This window comes from Sabethes cyaneus, chromosome 1 (genome assembly GCF_943734655.1).
Source record: "Sabethes cyaneus chromosome 1, idSabCyanKW18_F2, whole genome shotgun sequence".
Taxonomy (NCBI): Eukaryota; Metazoa; Arthropoda; class Insecta; order Diptera; family Culicidae; genus Sabethes; species Sabethes cyaneus.
Genome location: NC_071353.1, coordinates 35,569,110 through 35,590,198, shown reverse-complemented (window position 1 = coordinate 35,590,198; position 21,089 = coordinate 35,569,110).

Below are 21,089 nucleotides of genomic sequence, written 5' to 3'. Positions count from 1 at the left end.
GCTTACCCGAAAAAAATATTTTTGCAATCACTGAAAACTTTGAGATTCAAGCCCATATTTTTCCTGGAAAGCTCTACCAAAATAATTAAAATCAATTCAGTGGTTCAAAAGTTATGAATTTTTAACGAAGCAAAGGTTGGCAAAAATGGTGATTTTTGGGACCACTAGAGTAAGGGACACCCTAAGTACCAAATGGAAAAATACAGATGCAAACCTGTTTAACATGTAGGTACAGGTACAGGTGTACAAAACTTCAACAAAATCGGAGCACTTTTACATTTTGCTGTTTTTTTATAGAATTTCTGTTGTTTCATATCACAGTTTTCTTAAATAATTACAATCTTATAACTTATTTGGGTTATTTATAGACAAAAATTGTGCCTCTTCCTCCGTCTACTGTACAAACCACCGACTACAGTAGACGAAGGAAGAGGCACAATTTATGTCTATAAATAACCCAACCAGATACGTCGCTAACTTAATAATGGGGTTGTGCAATCTCCTTTTGTCCAGTCCCTCTATGGTTCGAGTACCAGCGACCGACATGCCCTGGCGGGTGTTATGGGTTCGAATCCGGTTATAATCTCAGATTATAACTTGGTTCGACCCATGCACCTTCCTACATTGGACACAAGGTAAGAGTCACAACGACTACTTGTTAAGCGTAGCTACCAGTAACCCCCCCCCCCCCCCCCCATCCCCCGCACGACTAGTTTTCGAACCAGCCTAAGCCAATGGGGGCAACCCAAACGCCAAATAAAAAATACGGACTTTGAATTAAAAAAAGAGTTCACAGAATTTGAACAAAGTCGGAGCACTTTTAAATTATGTTAGAGTACCGGAGCGTATTTTCAGCATGCTACTAAATTCAGCCGATATACCTTTTCTTTTGGTGCTCTTTCCCAAATAAAAACTTTGCCGCTATATAACAATATGTATACGCATTTTATCGATATAAGTATGTATCTATACCTATAAATGAGTTTCTGTCTGTCTGTCCGTATGTTCCTTATAGACTCGAAAACTACTGAACCGATCTGTGTGAAAATTTGCACGCAGGGTTTTTTGGGGCCGGGGAAGATTCTTAAAGCTTGCTTCAGATAGTATTGGAACAAAAACAATTGCGTGTATTTCAGTTATTTATTACTGAATTCAAGATCTTTTCTTACACAAATGTAGCACTTTCTTCATACTTTTAAGATCTTATTTCACCAGGTCTTCATCTGATTGATGTCTTTGACAACTTTTCCCTTTGCCTACAGTCTCCTCTTCATGATTGCCCAGTATTTCTCAATAGGGCAGAACTGAAGCAATTGGGTGGATTAAGGTCTTTCGGAACAAACTGGACCCCTTTCTCTGCATACTATTCTTGAACGACTTTGCTGTAACGACAGCTTGCCAGATCTGGCCCAAACATCACGGGATGGTGGTGGGATCGAATGAACGGCAAAATTCGTTTTTGGAGACACTTATTTTGGTACAGTTCCGACGTTATTGTCTTATTTGTAACGTTCGTTTCGTTTTTCTGCCACACCTGCAAATAATAAATTTTCGTGCAAATTTGTCGGCAAAAACAAATTTAAATTTGCTTGGAACATTCCCCCCTGGCCCTGGCATAAGCCCGAAGTCAGCCTTGACATAACGAGTGACAACTAAAATTTTGGAATTTTTTGTCAAGCTGTCAAAAAAAGACAAAGGTACATTAAGAAGATCTGATTTACCGAAATTAAAGACACATTGTCCATTGTTGAAAAAAGTGTACATTTGAAAACGGTCCGTAATCGGCTGTTCGGCGAAAGTTCCGTTTGATGTCGGAACAGGAGCGTTGTACGGCCGTCATGTCAACTTTGCGAATGAATCTCTTCCAATCTACCAATTCTACCAATCAACTGTTAGCGATTCGTTGCTATCCCGAAGAAATCTTCGATTTGGCGCACTGAGACAGATTTGTCGGGTCGTGAATTTTGGCTACAAATGGGATCGAATTTGTATTCAGGAACGATTTTGTTTTTTTTTGCGTAATGCGATGATGTTCTTTCCGGCCAAAACACGTATTGTCCATCTGCATGATGTTTTTTTGTAGAAACGGGATCAAAATTTTCTTCAAACATTTGTCTGGTGCACATCTTAATTGATAGCCAAACCAGAGGGCTTGTTGTTGAAGGCACGAGAAAGAGAACGATGTCCTTCTGCGTCCATAATTTTGGCTGGTCTTCCACTAACTTGCTTGCGAATAGTAGTTGGGCATCTTAGGATATGGTAAGCAGTCGAAACCGCAACATATTCGTTTTTTAAATGTTGAACTGTACACTTTTTGCCGAGATTTCTGTGCTAGTTCGTAGAAGTGTACAATGCGCTCCTGAAATGCTTCTTGTTTCGACGCCATTTTGAGCAAAACTGGGCGAGCATAAACAAAACAAAAAATATTGACAAAAAGAGGAGAGAGAGAGAGAGAGAGAGAGAGAGAGAGAGAGAGAGAGAGAGAGAGAGAGAGAGAGAGAGAGAGAGAGAGAGAGAGAGAGAGAGAGAGAGAGAGAGAGAGAGAGAGAGAGAGCTAACAAATACATACTTTTATTTCTCGCTGAGCTCGTTTGTTGTTGAGTATAGAGGTCTCGAAAAAATTCCAAAATTTTAGTTGTCACCCGTTAGGTGTTTCATCGTCCATCAGAAGACACCCGTCGAACTTGGTTAGCATCCGGTCGTATTGCTTTCGAGAACGGATTTTGGCCACACTATTCTGTTTTATGGTTCGGTTTGGCTGTTTGCTAGCTCGATACGACTTTATTCCTTCCCGGAGTCGACTTCTCCTTACGGTACTATGGGCAGCACCGAATTTTCTGGTCAAATCACGGTCTGACATTTTGGGATTCCTCCTGATGGTATTCAAAATCTTACCACGCAGTTTGCGGTCGACAGTTCCACTCCGATGATTAGCTTGAAGCTTCCGAATCGTCGTCAATGTTTCCAAACGGTATAATTTGATTACGCACCATACGATATTTCTGGGCAATTTCAGCCGCTAACCTTTAGGTGCAGACCACAATGGATTTTCCAGATAACTGTGCACATTTTTTCCCCTTCTATCAGCTTCCATGTTGTTTGTTTACAAAATACAATCGTTTTGCGGAATGTCAAAAATACATTAGGTGAAACTTACAAAATTTCTGACACGTGGGCGCCAAGAACTTCTAAATCCGTCCACCAAGAGCGCAACAATATAAGCAAAAGTTTGTTCCAATTCTAAATGAAGCAAGTTTAATGACGGTTGGAGACCCCTCTCCACCCTAAGAGGGGGGAGGCTCCCATACAAATGAAATACAAATTTCGTCATAACTCGAGAACTAATCAAGCTCATGAAACCAAATTTGGCAAGTGGGTGTTTTTGGAGGCAAGATTTTTTTCCATAGTGAATTAGGACCCCTGCGCTCTTTAATAGGTGGGGCTCTTATACAAATGAAACACAAATTTCCTCATAACTCGAGAACTAATCAAGCAAATGGAACCAAATTTGGCTTGTGGGGGTTTTTGGAGGCAACATTTTTTTCTACGGTGACTTAAGACCCCTGCTTTCTTCAAGAAGGGGGGATCCCAAACAAATGAAATACAAACTAATCAAACACAAGAACAAGAACTAATCAATACAAGAACTAATCAAACAAATGGTATCACATTTGGCGTGTGAGGGCTTTAGGAGACAGGATTTTTTTCTATGGCGAATTATGACTCCTCGTCTTTTAAGAGTGGGTGACTCTCATATAAATGAAATACAAATTTCATCATATCTCGAGAACTAATCAAGCAAATGGAACCAAATTTAGCATGTGTGGATTTTTGGAGGCAGTTGGGTCCGAATCAGGATATAATTGGTTCCCATTATAACCTGCTTCAATACGCCAGTCTCTTATTTTAATAAGGTGTAACGAACTACGAACCTAGTACAGGAGAACTTCAATATAACGTACCCTCGTTATTACGTACCCTCGATACAACGTCACTCGACATAACGTACATTCTACCTCGATGTAACGTACATATGTTCAAGTGTTGCAAATCTCTTCAGAAATTGTATTTAAAATTTCATTCACAATAATTTGAATACCCTGCCAATCTTACAGATTCACAATGGTCATCTACTGCGTCGGTAAAGGTTCCTGAGTTCCAATCAGGGCGTTTCACAGCACAGTGGTGCCGAGTTGCGAAAACGCGACCATTAGCTATTAAGTAGAAAAATGCGTATTTTCTCAAGGGCGACGTCTTTGGAGAAGTTTATTATTAAATTACAGCGCATCTTACTGTACTATTAGTGTGACCGTGAATCTACCAATTAGGTTGATACAAAATTTTGTTCTTTAAATGCGTCCAAAAAATTTCTTTTTATCGAAAAAGTTGTAGAACATACCAAAATCAACAACTTAGCTAAATAAAGTAACTATCTACCTCTTTCCGTTTGCAAAATATGATGATATCTTTAAAAAGAGTAAGGCGACATCCATTTAGTACGTCACGCAAATTTTGACCAAAATCAAACCCCCCCTCCCCCCCTTGTCACATTTCGTCACACATTCGTGACCCCTCCTGAGAAAGTACGTCACGTCACGGCAATCCCCCCCCCCCCCCTTCACAACAAAAAAATTAAATATTCATTCCAACCTTTTTGTTTAAAGCTATCAAATGAATTTCAGCAAATAAAAAAAAGGAAAATTTTCGAGCTTATAAGTCATCGATTCACGGATTTTGAAGATGATCTTCAATTGCTGCAATCGGATATGCTTCAGAAGTCGCTGATGTGCCGTCGATTAATGTTTAGCGCATATCTACGCCCTTTACATTCATCCACTCAAATTCGTCTGATCTAGTTGAAAGAATCAGGACTTCCAGCTGACGTCTTGCAGCAACACGCCTTGGAAGAACTTTTCTGAGGGACTTTGTCATTTTGTGTATTTCTTCAATCGTGTAATCATTCAACACTACCTTAGATGCGAAATTTAATCCGCAAGTGGCTTAAACCCTATCCTTCAGATAACTTTTGAGTGAGGGGCAGTATAAATTATACCGAAAAACCTTAAAAGCAGCCGTGGAACTTCGGTATGAGTTTTTGTTCATCGATTGAGTTCAGCACGAATATCAAGGGAAAATATTGCCGTGGGTCTCTGGTAGCATCCCGTAACTCTTCAGGAGTTTATGCGACTGCTATTTGCGGTTGCAAAAATCTTTTAGGCAGGACGGTACTCAAGCAGCTCTTCAGCGGTGTACTGCATATTCTGTAAAGCCTTAATGGAGAGTTCATACTACATAGAATAAATGAGTCCTGTTCACACATATATGTTCAAAAAAGTGTTCATTCAAAAAATTTAACTATTTGTTTTAAAATCTATCAGTACGTTAATTTTATAGAAGCCTTCAATAGTTGTATCTTCAAATGAAGGCTGAATTATAATTTCCCGAATAAATTTTCCATTTGATTTTTTTTTTCATGTGACGTCACATAACTTCATACCCCCCCCTCCCCCCTACGTCACAAATCGTCACGATTAGGTCAACCCCCCCTCCCCCCTACGTCACAAATCGTCACGATTAAGTCAACCCCCCCTCCCCCCTATAAGCGTGACGTACTTTATGGATGCCCCCTAAGTGTACAGGACTGTATACAGGAAAAACAGGAAAAAGGTTGCTGCCTGCCCCTCTAGGTGGATTATATCATCATTATTTATTAAACGTAGTCAAGCAGCAATAAAATAAAGTACTATGAGTTATGTTTTTGAGCTCTTTTAGTGTGCTTCGATATAACGCACAACTTGAAAATCGAAATGTACGTTATATCGAAGTTACCCTGTAAATGTTGCTTCAATTACTCTCTCCTTACTCTTCGAATCTTGGTCCACTCTAAGAATACTATAAAACACCTCTGATTTTTGATTTCTGGTTACCATTCCCTCCATCCATTGGAAAAACTAGCGTCTTAAAAAAGTTGTACACTCATCTCCCTAAAGTCAGAAAGTTCCTTTCTTATGATTATTTTGTCACTGTGAGTAGTAGAATCCTGCAGGTAGTCCAGTCAATTTTCATAATTGAACAAAAAACTCGTGTGACATATTTTTTCAAACGAAAATCGATGCAATGACTTTATAAAAGCTATGACGCTTCACCATTCTGTTGAAATGTTTAGGCCATTGCGCAAATTGCAATTTTTCCAATTTCGGATTTGCACAGGATTACTTTAATAACGAAAGTTTGCGTAAAGGTTTTTTATACTTTTCGAAATTTCAATCGCCATAATGGCCAGCAAGTGTCTATCGGAACCGGATGATTATTACACGGCAATGATATGGAGCTCGATTTCCACGACCATTATCCCTGTGGCACATCTCGTAAACGTGATTCATCATCATCAATACAATCTAATCGTAACCAGCACCGAATAAAATTAAACAAACGATTCTCGGTCGTGGTTGTTGGTTCGCGGACATTCGACAAGTGTGCGGCCTTAACTAAGCATGAGAAAACACATGGATACAAACAAATTAAAGCCAATTGGGCGAAAAGGAACGCCAATTTAGCCGTTGGCTTCGCCGTCTGCTTGTACTGTCATTCCCAATCGCCGCACCGAGGAGACTCCCGCGACGAATTGGAGCCAATTGGCGCGACACATTTCCGTTAATTTTCGGGTGACCACGGGGTGAGACCTCTTCACTTGGCTTGGAGCAGCGCTGCTACTTCATATTGGTTGATGCTGTACGCGATTTTGTTGGGCATCTAGTTAGTTTAGACAACAGATTTGCTAACCGAAGAAGTTATTCAAATTGAGCGTTTGGGGAAGGATTTAGTTTGTTATGTATACGATTGGATTGACCGATCATTTCGTTAAATGTTGATTATTAATATCGAAGATTAGTCACGCGTTACTTTTTCTGTTTACATAATTAAGTTGATTTGACAATTTTCTACGCGATTTAATAAATAACCACCATAAATAAATTTGTATTGAATATTTGGTTATAAATGTCAACCTAAATTAGAATAATTATTGTTTTGCAACCCAAATAAACCAATTGAACAACAATAGATTTCACATTAAAGCTTCTGTCACTTGCTCTAGCAGAAGAAAGGTACAACCGATACAAACATTTCAGATCCCACCTCATCGTAAAACACGAGCGTTGCCCGTTAGAAATAGATGACCGTTAGAAATACCTGCGCTGGTAGAGCTAACGTTGGAAGCAACGGATTTCCTACTTGATCCTTATTTCCTAACTGGGTTAGCCAAAAATCAACGCAACAAGACAAGACGTGCATCTTATGAGCACTTATGGCATATGTTGCAGAAAACCGGGGAGGGTCCTAGAAACGCCTACACCTGAAACCTTCCACTGCACTGCCGTGTTTTGTTGTTTGGTTTCTTCAACTTTCCTCGTAGCGAAACAATAATGCATATGATTAGTAACTAGACACAATTAAATTGCCAGATTTTAATTTTCTGGAAAAACACCAAACCTTAGAATTCTATACAGAAAATTTCAATCCAAGAGTAACTACAATTAAACAGTACCCGAGTTCAACGATCGTTATAGGACATGACACTCTAAGCTAGATGTTGCTTTTTTGTTGCTCGCTGCATGCATAATAAAACCGTACCGATCGACCCACTAACAAATGATGATTTCGAGTGTTGGGACAATCGGATTCAAATAGTATACATAAACATTAACCTTTGTAGAAACTAGCTGGCTCGTTTGCATAAGCAGGACAATTGAAATGTATTCAGTAGCTACCTCGTTCTCAACCAATATGCTCAAGATGATTATCATGCTTTTTCCTGATGTTCTTCTCCACGTCGTCGGAGAAAAAGAATGATAAAATATTTTTCGTGTCACCATACAGCTGAGTACAAATTATGCTTCAAACGCTAAGGCTGCGATTATTAACAATTTTAATGAAATGCCTTTACCAAACTATGATGAGAAAGAGTGATCCACCGTCGTGCAGGGTTTCTATCTTACAATCAACATCCCCTTATCGAAGATGGATTCGGCCGTCAAAAACGGTGAAGAAGATTCCCGTACAGAGAGGGACACTTTAAAAGATTAATGCAGGTATACGGTACGCCGAGTAAATTTTACATAGAAATCACCCATTTATTCGCGCTCCGGAACTGCTGCTCGAGGAAGGAAGGATGTAAGGAAATTCCCATAATCATTCTGAAGTCTACCGATCTACGGTGGTAACTAGGAAGAAGACATGCCTTGCGGAAATTGATGAGCATGAAAAGGGAGAGCCAGGAAAAAAGGTAAACTTTGATGATTTAAGAAGCACTCTTAGATAGAATTACACAACTGTTCCGTATGATGAGGAGCGCCAGACTATGCTCGTGCGGAACAGGGAAGTGACGTGAGTAAGGGAACCGACTAGGTACGATTTGTGACCCATTCCCCTGGATAGCCCAAGAGGAGATTCGGGACCGTAGACCATCGGGAACCAACAATATAATTTTAATACACGACGAAATTCGACATTTTCTCACAGGGGTAGATGTTGGAAATTAAGGAAAGCCCGTTTTTGCTGAGATCAGCTGAAATCGTACAAAAGGATAACGAAAAACTGGTGGTGGTTATGTGAATAAGATAATAAAGTAAACTGTATCACAATTTTTTGCAATTATTTCAGGCCATACAATATTAGGTCCAGGTGCGAGTATTACTAGGCATGTGATTTGTGTAGTCGATGCCAGTGCTACACCTTTCATGACCCGTTGATGAATGTCCGAGTCAGAAAATGACTCACCAGATTTTGTTCAACTGAGACCATTAAAAATTTAAGTGAAATTTTCGCCATATCGTGTCGGAGTTTTCGCAGCTAGGAGGCGTTTCGCCCCAATCGAATGGGGTATTGTCACTCCTTTTTGTCTCAATTCAATTGTCATGTTTGTCGATAACGCTGCTAACTGCCTGACTCTACTCTAAAAGCTGTCGTACTCGCCCAGTACATAAGATGTTTATAATACGGCAGGCAAAAAGGAAAAATACTGTCACATTTTTGCAACGGTTTTCTTAAATAAATGCTTTTGTTGCCATGTGAAATTATGCTAGATCATAAACATTTGCAATAAGACATTCTCGACACCAATAACTTGTATTTCGATTTTCGCTTGTTTACAATTCTGGAAATGAGTTCTTTTCTATTACATGTTTCAATTCTATTACAATGTCTAATTAAAGTTATATTCTATGACAGTTGAAACAAATTGAAAAGTTTACGTAATTTGTTTTGTTTGAAACGTAACTATAACGATGATAGGAATGCATGCTGCAGGTTATTAGCACTGTTATTACTATTACGAATTTAACAAAAACTGCAAACATGTTGCATTTCATAATTAATACCAATTTTGCAAAAGTAACCGTCGCCATAAGTTCTAATGTCAAACCAATTAATTAGGTGGATTTCCGTTTGGTTCACCGTAACTTAATTATTTATCAAATTTGTGGATTATTTTCGGTGAAATGATGACAACTTTGCATTTCTTTTTTAGTACGTAACGTTTAAGTCTACTATCCTTCGAGGACAAACAGGCAGGAAACTGGAGAAGAAGGCAGCTGAACGCAAAAATGTTGCAATAAAGGGAAAGGCAAAATCGGGACTCCTACAACTTACAGCAATCCCCCCAAACTAATAGGGACCGCTTTAATGGAAACCGTTCTAATGGAGTCTACGTAGCATGTGGGAATTGATATTTTTTGAAACGGTAGTTCTTTTACAATTGCCGAAGGGAGGTGAAAGAGCGGAAAGTGAGAGAGGGGGGAGGTTATTAGTAGCTACGCTTAACAAGTAGTCTCGTTGTGACTCCTACCTTTTGTCCAATGTAGGAAGGTGCATGGGTCGAACCAAGTTATAATCTGAGATTATAACCGGATTTGAACCCACAACACCCGCCAGGGTATGTGGCTCGCTGGTACTAATATACCTTTGAACCATAGAGGCGCTGGACAAAAGGAGACTGCACAGCCCCCTTATTAAACGAGCGACGTAGCTTTAAACTACACCGCCAGGGAATTGACTTAATTGGTTCCAACATGGAATAACTCGTGATAGATGACCGTATAGAACGTTAGTGTTTTCGACAAAGTTGTTCAGTAGATTAAGGGTTTTCCATAGGATTATAGTATTTCGGAACTGTCTCACTACGTGGCGCTAGCGTATATGTAATCCTCTTACACAGGCTGTATCTCACGTTGCTGACTATCTAGCAAGTTGCGGTCTTCGGGAAAGTTATTCATATGACTACCACCTTCAAGAAGGGAACAATGCAGAATTGTCTCACTAGCGTATATGTAATCTTTTAATGCAGGCTGTGGCCAGAAAATCCCACCAACTCACTTATTTTATGAATCTCAATCACGTAAATACATTTCCAGCTACTTTGCAGACATTCTTAACGATATATGAGAAAATATATAAGGCCATTGCAAATTATTTTTAAAGTTTTTGTCACTCATCCTCCCCCCTTTAAAATTGACATGAAAAATCGGGTGGCAAAAAAAATAATTTAAGGCATATTTTTTCAATTTTTTTTTGCAAAATCAAATTTTGTATAAAATTAATGTGTGGGTTGACTGAGACTGACAGTCAAAAGAACTCGTGAAATCGGTGTACGGAGTAATCACGCAATCAGTGAGTGTCGTTGGTTTAATGATGCGAGTTATTGAGTGACAAGGCAGTCTCTCAATTCAGTACTCTAACGGCTGCTACTATTTTGGGCCCATTTTTTATTGTGGTGTCTGTGCCGTTTGAATTTCCGGCAGGCCGAAAGAAGGCCGTCTACGGTACAAACCATAAGAGTTATAAAGCAATTCCCCGAAAAACTCAAGGGTTGCTACTGCGCGCACTCCCACCGTAATTTCTCAACATACTAGGAGCATTCCAGGCGCATCTGCCTCGGACATTTGTAGTAGTGTAAATGATGGTTTGTATGAAATTAACATCAAGATGAATTTTCTGCTATTGAATGAAAATCTGACACGCGCATACCGGAAGACATTTTCTCAGTTTTTTAGTTGATTGATTAACCCATTATGACCCGGGTATACCTAAATTTGGACCAAATGAAGTGAAACTCTGTAATCTATTATATTATGGCTCGAATGTGTCGGGAAACGCAAAATCGTCATTTGGAATGCTTTCAAGGCCAAAATATCGAAGGTTAAATATTTTATAGGCTCAGTTTCAAACAAACAAATTACAAAGTTTTTTACAGATTTCTTACCGAATTTTGTGATAGACTTTACCTATAAATACTAATTTACATGTCAGGTAATGTTTCGTCACTAAATGTAGACTTTTTCATGCGTTTTGGACACAAAAATTTTTTCGCCAATTTTTCAACTTTTTTTCCGCCATTTGTCACAACTTTGCACTGTTGAAAATACAGATGAAATGACAAAAACTGACAAATTATATCACACACACATCAGATTGATGTCTTATCTCTCTTGTAGTGATATATTAATAATGCTAACTATTGAAATTCAGCAGTAAACAGGTTTTGAAGACGAGGTATGATATATCATACGCTGGGTCATAATGGGTTAAGTTACTGTTACTGGGTTTTAAAAAGTTAAATTTTAGAGCGAACATGTAGTCTTTCATACAACTTGCTGTATACAACTGTGCAGAGGGTACAGAACCTCACAGGTATCATTTTTAAGGCGCCTGTGTAATTTCTGCCGTCGCAAATGTTCAAAGCGTATATACTTTACCCTTTCTTCGAAGGCAAATTTATGGGCAGAAAAAAAACCTCGACCTATACTGACGTGCTCAGCATACAGGACTACAACGCGAGTAATTTGCAAACAAAAAACCGCGAACTGGCTCACTGCTGCGCACAGTCAGCGGTAGCTCACGGTCTGATTGAAATCAGGTTCTGTCGGATCTATACATAGACACAATACCAACGAAGCCATCCATCAGCTGTACAAGGTCATCTGAGAGCGCGAAGAACCTTTTTTGCATGTACGAAAAATTTGCCACTTCCTTTGATCCTGTTTCTTTTTTCGTTCTCTCGGTTCTTACACGCGAAGAAAGATTTTCAAGGTACTGTCAGCAAGAGGTGGCAACTAAACAGGACTCAACTCTGTATATTCTATACTGAGCTGCGACTACCTTTGCATATAATATCACCGAAATACGAATACTTTTGTAGCCTTGTACCTGACATATACTAGAGGTATAAGAATTTCAAGGATCCTTTCAGCGGCGCAAACTTGAACAGATTCACCACAAAGGGCAGCGAAGTGCAAAGAAATCGGCGCGGAGATGCGATTTAGTTTTTTTCCTCTTCTGTACCAAATAGGCCCTCAAAGTGAAGAGCGCGAAATTACATGGCTTTTGCTTATTCGCAAAATCCACCAGAGACCCGACGGGACTGGGCTCTATTACCGTAGGGTGCACAGCAGGGCGAACAATGCAAGAAAAGAAGCAAAAGAAAACCTTGGCTAAACTTGTTTCCTTGGGTGCGCTCGGCGGGATCTTGATGTTTCCTCAGATTTCGACTGGACGTCGCGGGTTCTTTTGTTTATATTTTCAAGTGGCATGGTGTAGAGGTTTGGTAAAGTTTCTTGGTAGATTGGACCTTTATCAATCAGAGTTGAGTTACTGTTCAGCAGTATGATAATCCAACGAAGTGTATAAAAGTAAACAAAATCTGTCTCTAACGAAGTGTCAATACTCACACTATACCGATTATAGCTCGTACATGGCTTCAAAATGTAATCGTGACTTGATTTTGAATCAATTAATCCAAAAATTCTGTGCTGAACCTTACGAATGCGTGGTTGTGCACACTCTCACATTCACCATGTATTTCAGCAGTACCCTAATTGACGGTCCTACAAACTGGGATCATTCACCTCTGAGCGGTATAGAGCCGGTGGACAACAAGGATACACGCACCGCCACCATCACATTGCTAAAGTACATGGCAGTAGCCGTCGTACGGCACTTATCCAGCCAGCGCGTACGCAACGCAAGTGCTACAGCAAGCGCAATCGCAGTTTAGGGTGTTTTGCTGCGAATTGAGGGTTGCTGAGATTTTTGACATCTGTTCCGATATTTCATTTCGCCTCACACCACACGCTCACGCACATATTCATAGCGTTTTATATTCGTTAACTGCGAGGAAAAATTAGGCAGAACACCTTGCGATGTATTGCTATTGATGAAATTGGCCATAATTCGTTGTAAATAAAACGCAGAGAATGATGATTGTACTAAAAATAGATTTTTAGAAGATTTTTTTTATTTCAAATTCTGAAAGCTAGCATCGAATTCTGTGCAGTAAACAAAACTACCGTCATTGGCAGTGACTTGCATTATTCTTAAATTTGACCTGTTTATATTTCTGAAATTTCCACTAATACTGTGTCTAAACTATAACAATATTTGCACAATTCGAAGTTTCCTATATTCCTGAAAAACTTCCAGGGAAAAATTTTATTTTCCCAGAAAACCTAGAGGGACAGAAAAACGATTTAGGATAAATATTATTTAAAAAAAGCACCAAATTTTCCACGGCAATAAAATATATTTTCTCGCTTGTTCTAATTGTCTCATTGAAATTTATTAAAATACTAGCTGACCCGACAAACTTCGTATTGCCACAAATTAAACTGTGTTGTACATAAATCGTGAATCTCGGATGATCTTTGTCACAATCTTGAGTTTTGCCAGTTTCTGGGGTGTTCATGGGTGTTTTAATATACAAATTCTCCTGACAGTAAAGTAGAAAACAACTCCCCCCATTGCTCAGCCTGATAAAATAAAGCGGATAGCATTTAAATATTCGCCATCATTACAACCCATTTCGCCGAATACCATTTTGCGGAACACCAATTTTCGGTTGACTCGGTTGAGAGTTTCGCAGAATACCATTTCGCGAAAACCCTTACGCGGGATATACCATTTCACGGCAAATCTTTTCGTAGAAAGTACCATTTCGCAGGGGTAACCCAACTGAAGGAAAGTAATAGAGGTCAGCAGATCTAGGAAAATAAATCAACCTAGATAGAGGTGATCTCACTTCGGTCTCCGGCACTTCCGACAACACACGCGGCAACACTCGCGGCCTGTGGCTGTCTCGCGCTGAATTATCTAATGTTACTATTGATAGTTTTTGGTGTTCTTGTTATTGATTAATGTTTTATGAATTTTGAATTATTTCTGTTTTATTTGTATGAGAGTCATTATCTCCCTATCACAGAATGAGAGCCCTTCCCTCCTAAAAAGGGAGAGGGGTCCTAATTCATCATATAAAAAATCCATGCCTCCAAATACACCCACATGCCAAATATGGTTCCATTTGCTTGATTGGTTCTCAAGTTATGAGGAAATTTGTATTTCATTTGTAGGGAAGCTTCCCCCCCCCTCTTAAAAGCGAGAGGGGTCATAATTCCCCTCTTAAAGAGGGGACGGGTCTCAATTCACAATAGAAAAAAATGCTTGTTTACCCACATGTAAAATTTTGTTCCGTTTGCTTGATTAGTTCTCGAGTTATGCAGCTCATTTGTCTGGGAGCCCCCCCTCTTAGTGGGGGGTGGGTCTCTAACCGTCATAAGAACCTTCCCTGGCCCCAAAAACCCCTCTATGCAAATTTTCACGCCGATCGGCTCAGTTGTTTTCGATTCTATAAAGAACATAGGACAGACAGAAATCCATTTTTATAGGCTTAGATTTGTATGGGAGCCGCCCCCCCCCCCCTCTTAGTGAGGGGAGAGACCTTTATTTTTAATGTGATATATGATTTAATATGATTTTAAGGTTTGACATATAGTTCTTTAAAGGAATAAAGTTGTTAGAATGCAATGGTGGAGGCACATGGTATTTTGTATTTTATGCAATTTTTACCAGAAATATCCGTTTATAATAATTAAATTATTTTTAAAAAAATTATATTTCAAAAGCTAAAAATTATGTATTTATCAAATTTTGATATGCCCTGTAAAAACTTCTCAGCTTGCAAACATAGAAAGTTTAGACCTTCAGTCTAATATTTTTTTTGGAAAACTTATTTGAACTCATTTGCTATCAAAATCTCTAAAATCGATTCAGTGGTTCTTACTTACAGTCAACCAAAAAAGTATTCGGACAGCAACGCATAAATTTTTCTTTTAGTAATTTTGCGCAGTATTTTTGCAAAGAATGAAACCACATATTTTTAAAACAATATTTAACTAAAGCATATTTAGATGCACAACAAAAATTCGGGTAAAAGCTTTCCGTTTTGAAGATAGAGTACATATAGTTTATATTGCCTAAAAATGCAGCCAAAAAAGTATTCAGACAGTTAACTATTAGTTGAAACAAATGTCCTTTCTTGCTCAACTACTACCTTGTAGGACCATTTACATTCTTAATGACCTGTTTTAATCTGTTTGGGATAAAATTAACAATTTTTCAAATATCCCTCTGTGAATTGCTGCCCATTTTTTTACAAGAGCTCGGTTTAAGTCATTTTAATATGAAATCGAATGATTTTTCATTATAGAAATGAAATTATCTAAAAAGATTTTCAAAAGGGTTCAAATCTAGACTGAATACTGATGTTTCGATAGCGCTAGGACAATTGTATGGTGCCTACCGCTTAAAACTATCGACAGTATGTTTAGATTTAACATCCCGGTACTATATGTATGTACCACACAATTACAATTTGGCTTAGTTTTGCCTAAAATTGTTCAGATAATTGAGTTCACACTTAGTTCTATTCAAAAATATATATCTTTGCTACCTCGGAGCTTTCTATGTGCCCCAGCATGGCATGACAGCGTCATACTTTTTTGGTTGACTGTACTTCTAGCAGCATAGATCTGGGTTGGCCGTGTCAAGAATTTCTCTCAACTGTACTCGGTCTGGGGCCAATGCTCGCCAATTCCTTCTACATTTCGACACACGCTAGTCGGTTTCAACCTGGTCGAGCGCCATCTAGCATGTTGGGCCCCTCTATTCTTGATGCCGATAGAGTTCTTGAAGAGAATAGATTTCACTGTCCAGTCTTCCGACATCTTGCCTTGTGACCGGCCCACCAGTAACCTTCAGGCAGTAACCTTCCGACCTTCACCAGTTGTACGATGGGAATCTCTCCAAGTAGTGCCTGCAACACGTGATTCATAGCTCGTGAGAGTAACACGGGTCTGATACTGCACTACGAAATCTCTTGTAATTGGGGATAGACGACATAACAAGATCTGAGAGAGCATCTTGTTAGCGGCTTTGAATGATTGGAATTTTCCTGCGACCTGAGTTGAGTTCTGCTGTGAGTCGGTCCTTTCCGGTGACTCTGTTATTCTTCAGCTACTGTTCGATTTTCCGCCGGATCTCTTCAAAATGACGCTGTTATTGTTTGTAGGCACTCCTAGGCTTAATTCCGTCACGTCTCCTATTACATCGCCATTGAGATGCCCGTCGAAGAACTGCTTCCACCTGTCGACCACCTCGCGCACATTTTTAGCCAGGTTTCCCTCCACGTCCATACACATATTAGGTTTGGGTGTATCCTTTACAAGATTGGTTCACCTTTTCATAGAACTTCCGCTGTCATTAGTCATAAATAGTTGCTTTAGCTCTTCACGGTCTCACGGCTTCCTCCTTCTGGCGCTTTTTCCTCCTCAGAATCCTGGTCCACTGATTACACGCGGTCGTCGAAATTTAGCCAAATACTCCCCGGTGGCAATGCTCAGATAGATTTTCTAAGCACTTTTAAACTTTTCCAGCGCGCGCTGGCATTCTCCATCAAATCAGTCATTTCGTACACTCGGGGTTTCTTCACCTAGCACCGTGGTTGCGACCATGACCATGTCCTGTTCCCTCCGTCTTCGAGGGTCGAAGGTAGAGCTTCACTAAGCAGGCACGCGTAGTTCTCGGCAATTTGCGGCTTGTCTAGTTACCGAATGGTTAACCGAAGAGGGCGGCTTTGTTCAAAACTGTATACCGTCGATAGTTCTGAGGACACATGCACTGCAAATAGGTAATGATCCGAGTCGGAGTCCCATATGTTTATGATGTTCGAGAAAAACCGGTCAACGATAAGAATATGGAATAATATGGGAATATGGAAAGCAAGTGTTTTTGATCACCAGGCTTCGAGAAACTGCAAAGTTCATGCATCACTGGCCGTTCATCCTCGAGGACGATCTAGCTCTAGATGTCCCGTGATGAACAGTTATCGAATGCTGCGCATACCCAACAAATATTTTTGTTGTATAACTGCTAATCAAGCGTCTGTTATCTGGTAATTAGCTATACAATAATTGAATAAGCTGCTATTCAACCAATTTATTTGATGGGTAGAACGTTTTCTTCTCGTCGCCTTCCTTCGTGTTGACAGTGCATGTTTATGATGATGTAGTTGAAGAAACAACCTTTTAAACTCAACTTACACAGCCTATCGTTGATCGCCTTCCAGTTACCCGTCACTACAAAACCCTGTGCTCAGTGGTTCATGAGTTACGAATTTAAAAAGAAGAATGGTTGGCAAAAAGGACCACTTTTGGCACCACTCCAACTCAGAAAGGGGCAGTCTAAGCACCAAATAAAAAATGCGAGCATGAAGATTTCTGAAAAGAAATAACTGCACAAAATTTGAGCTAAATCAGATCTTGAAGTGCTTTTAATTTTAATGCTAAATTCTAAAAACAATTTATGACGGATGTATATATATACAAAAAATATCCGTACATTGAAAAATCACTGCGGCAGGTAGGGTAATGGAGCTATTTTGGACCATGCGTTACGCGGTGTCTATTTTGGACCATTCCATTTGATTTTGTCGTGATGGATCAAAATAGAGACCGCGTTATGTATAATCCAAAATACCTCCATTGCCCTACTAATATCACAAGCAGTTCTGAATTTCTAAGCTATGTGAAGACTATATTTTGCTAAATGCTTTGAAGGTAAATGTCCATCCTTCGTAGTAGAAAAGACGTCTTTTAAACCATTAAAAAATAGTAAATATCTCAATTTACTTCCTTGTGGTACGCTCGAAAAATTCCTAAAGTTTGGCTGTTTTTGAGTCCCTATTACGAAAGGTAGAGCCAACGTAAATATGGTTTTTAATCGGGTACAAATCGAGCTCAAGTACAAAAAATATGCTTGCTAGCTCAATTTTGTTGCCTTAATTTGAAAGCTGAGAAAATTTTGCATTGAAAATTGCCGTTGTAGGGGGTTTAATGAAATTGAGTTACTTTTCAGAAGCAAAAAGCTTTGAAATAAATGTTTTGTTAAGCGATTTCATCAAATTTCACCTGAAAAAGTGTAGAACAGTTGTTTGCTTTTATCTACCAATTTTAAGCTTAAATTCGGTAGAGTTATATTGCGTCTGAGTTGTAATATCCAGTGAGATAAGCTTACAATATTTGACAAATTTCGCTATCGGTACAAACCAATTTATTTCCTGAGATACATACGTACCTACGTATATGGCGTACTTAATGGCTAGGCGAATTTGTTTGTTTCTCCGCGGCCGGCCACCCAAAAATATGTGCACAATTGAAATCTTATGCGCAAAGCTAATAGATTTTTACCGATGTATCCGAAGAAATCAGGAAATATCCTAAGTAATAATCTGTATTTTCGATGCGCAATTTTCATTTTCACTTTTCAGAATATAGTAGGTGTTATAGTTGTTTTGGGTTGTTACAATAGTGAAAAGAACAAAACAAAAATAAAACAGATTGCACAGTCGGACCGGTAAAAAGGCTTTCACGTGAATGTTCTGATGTTGCAAATCACTTCAAATGACGGTAAAACCAACAATCAGTTACCCACAGCCTGTATCGATGGTATCTCCCACTGAGGCGGAAAACACCTCCTCTGGCTGATTAATCGCGAATCGAAATGCTGGTCCTCAGTTCAATTCAGCCAAACTTCCAATTGCATACATACACGCTGCTGAAACGGTAGTGCCATTCGCCGACCCACACCAGAACTACGGCAATAGAAAAGCGCGCAAAGCAACCAGTTTCGATCCCCTCGGTTGACGTTTCGGTTGCAGCGCGCTCATCAGAAATCCCTCGGAACTGGCCGCTTCCGCACGTCTTCTCTTCCTTCCTTCCTGCCTTGCTTGCGAGTTTATAAACGTCAGCTAACATCTGCAGTGTGCCTTTCTCCCTCGGTCTATGTGAATCTAATGCAGAAAAAAGTACCAGCGGTACAAACATAAATAATAGTATGAAATCCGTACGTACATATAGGGGCACGTGCCATCCGGAGGTCCCTTCTTTCGTCCCGCTTCGTCCTGCGTGTGTACCTGGCAGATATTTCACCCTACCCTGGAGAGGGCCCGAGCTAGCCGCGCCACTTTTATAGCACCCTAACCTGCATGCCGAAATTTTCGCCAGCTTACAGCTCGAAGTAAGCTAGATTTGTCGAGTGCCCATAGCATAGTATTGCACCTTCCATCAGCACAGCTGCGCGCGCTCGTTTTTTTCTATGCAAAGTCGAATTGTCCTTCTATGACGTACGCTTGAAAGTCAGGTTCTTGGTATAAATTATCTATTGAGTCCATTAGGAAAGAATTTCACTCCTGCAGAGAAAGAACATTGAGCATGGTATAAGTTTAATTACCAAAAAATAGTGGAATAAGCATTTCAAAGCTAACTAGTTTGGTCCATTTATCTAACTAATATAATAAATAACACATTATTATTATAAACACATACCTAAATCATAATTCGCAATTTCAAGCAAATAAAGGGAAAATATACCCTGGGTAAACCATATGGCAATTGAAATTGAAACAACTCGCAGTTTTATGTCGTATTTCCCAGCTGCAAATGGCTGCTCTCCCACGTTTCAACAAACTACCACATGTCATCGAAAGGATTCTAGTTTTACCGCTTACCAACAACTAAACATGGGAAAGTAGTTCGCTTGGTTGCGCCAAGAACAGTAATTATCCTTCAAATGTCGTCACAAGGCTTCTCGAACCGAATAGTTCGATGGAAAATATCTTTCCCGCTCTTTTCCTTTTTGGTACCTATGCCGTTGCAAAGTTCGTTCACACATGGGGCACTCTACAAGCCAGCCGAAGAATCATATGGCACACCGCACCGTTCGAAAGAGGGGAAAAGTATTTTAATGTAAGTCAAATTCCCGTTCCGGTTCCTACGGTTCCTAGTTTGATTTGCATTTTTCACCTTTTCCAGACAGCCAGCGGCGCCATTCGCCGCTACCGAGACAATGTTTTAGACAGTCATCTGGCGCGGTCCTGTCAATTTTTTTTTCGAAAACTCAATTCAATGACCCGGTTGGGTATGGAATGTCTTGTTTTTTGAGCCTCTAAAGGTTGTGGGAAAATACTCGAACCGAAGACAGTGTGTGAAAATATTTGAATAATGTTGGTCGACATACGAACTTTACCGCTTATCTATCTCCCATTTGCTTTGTGTTCGATTTATTAATATATAGTTAATTAGCACAATCCTTGCTCAAAAAGCTTGCAAATCTTGCTACCCTACCCAAAATTGCAGCATCAGCTTACGGAAGAACTGCAAACTGCTTCTTTTCCATCAGCTGACCAAGGCAAAACATTTAAATTGCCTGTGTTTGCTTCTTCCTGGCGTGTAGCTCCTGCAAACATCTTCAGGAAGCGCGAGTGAAGGAAAACGCATCATTTGTTAGGGTTCAGCTTTTCACTGTGAACAGTAGGTACATATCACGTTGTCGCGCCTTTTTCATCCAAGTAGCAGACTACTGCAAAAAAAGACGTCTTCCAAGAGGTGATTGTTTTCACATTCGTTACGGACCTAATTGTTCGTCTTTTGCTGATTTTCTCTTTTCCTATATTGCCATATCGTCCGCAGTTTAGCCAGTAGGTTATTTATATGTTTCTTAACTACATAGAACATGTAAGATATGGACTAAAAATTTGTTAAGTAAAACTACCTTAATATTTTGAAATTCATATTTTAATTAAAAATTGGAAAACCTTGGTTCTTGAAAAATACTACCCAAACCTGGCGATCAGTCTGGACGCAAGATGGTCAAGGAACTGAGAATTTCGCAGTCATTTATTTTGAATATTTTGAAAGATGATCTTCGAT